Raw genomic sequence first — 1,123 nt, 5'->3', positions numbered from 1 at the left:
TAGTAGTTCTTAAGATCTGGGAGTGTGAGACCTCCCACTTTGTTTTTCTTCTTGAGAAGTGCTCTGCTTATTCAAGGTGTCTTTCCTTTCCATATGAAATTAGTAATTCATTTTTACATGTCCTTAAATTTTTTTTTTGAAATCTGGATCGGGATTGCATTAAATGTATAGATTGCTTTAGGTAGTATTGGCATTTTCACAATGTTTAGTCTACCTATCCATGAACAAGGCAGGTTCTTCCATTTATGTAGTACCCTTTTTGTCTCTTCTAGTAGTGTTTTGTAGTTTTCTCTGTATAGGTCTTTTGTGTCTCTGGTGAGGTTTATTCCTAGATATTTTATCTTTTTTTGTAGCTATTGTGAAAGGTATGTTTTCCCTTATTTCTTTATCAGAGGAGTCCTTGCTGGTGTAGAGAAATCCAACTGATTCTTGTATTTTGATCTTATATCCTACCACTTTGCTGAACCTCTCTATTAGTTCCAGTAGTCTTTTTATTAAGTCCCTTGGGTTTTCTATATAGGATCATATCATCTGCAAATAGAGATAGTTTTAATTCCTCTTTGCCAATATGTATGCCTTTTATTTCTCTTTCTTGCCTTATTGCTCTGGCCAGGACTTCCAATACAATGTTAAATATCAGTGGTGATAGAGGGCATCCCTGTCTGGTTCCCTTTCATAAAGGGAATGCCTTGAATCTTTCTCCATTAATAATGATGTTGGCCGTTGGTTTTGCATATATACCCTTTATAATGTTGAGGAATTTCCCTTCTATCCCTATTTTGCTGAGAGTACTAAACAGGAATGGATGTTGGATTTTATCAAATGCCTTTTCTGCATCACTTTATATAATCATACAGTTCTTTTCCTTTGTTTTGTTTATGTGGTGGATTACATTGATTGCTTTTCTGATGTTGAACCACACTTGAAAACCTGGTTTGATTCCCACTTGGTCCAGATGTATTAATTTTTTGATATGTTGTTGGATTCTGTTGGCCAGGATTTTGTTAAAGATTTTTGCATCTATGTTCATGAGTGATATTAGTCTGTAGTTTTCCTTTCTAGTGTTGTCTTTCCCTGGTTTTGGTATTAGTGTTATGCTTGCTTCATGAAATGAGTTTGGAAG

Source organism: Orycteropus afer, unplaced genomic scaffold (genome assembly GCF_000298275.1).
Source record: "Orycteropus afer afer isolate SDZICR_OR568_19922 unplaced genomic scaffold, OryAfe1.0 scaffold00710, whole genome shotgun sequence".
In the NCBI taxonomy this organism is placed as follows: Eukaryota; Metazoa; Chordata; class Mammalia; order Tubulidentata; family Orycteropodidae; genus Orycteropus; species Orycteropus afer.
The sequence above is the reverse complement of the archived record's forward strand: the minus strand, read 5'-3'. Positions refer to the sequence as shown.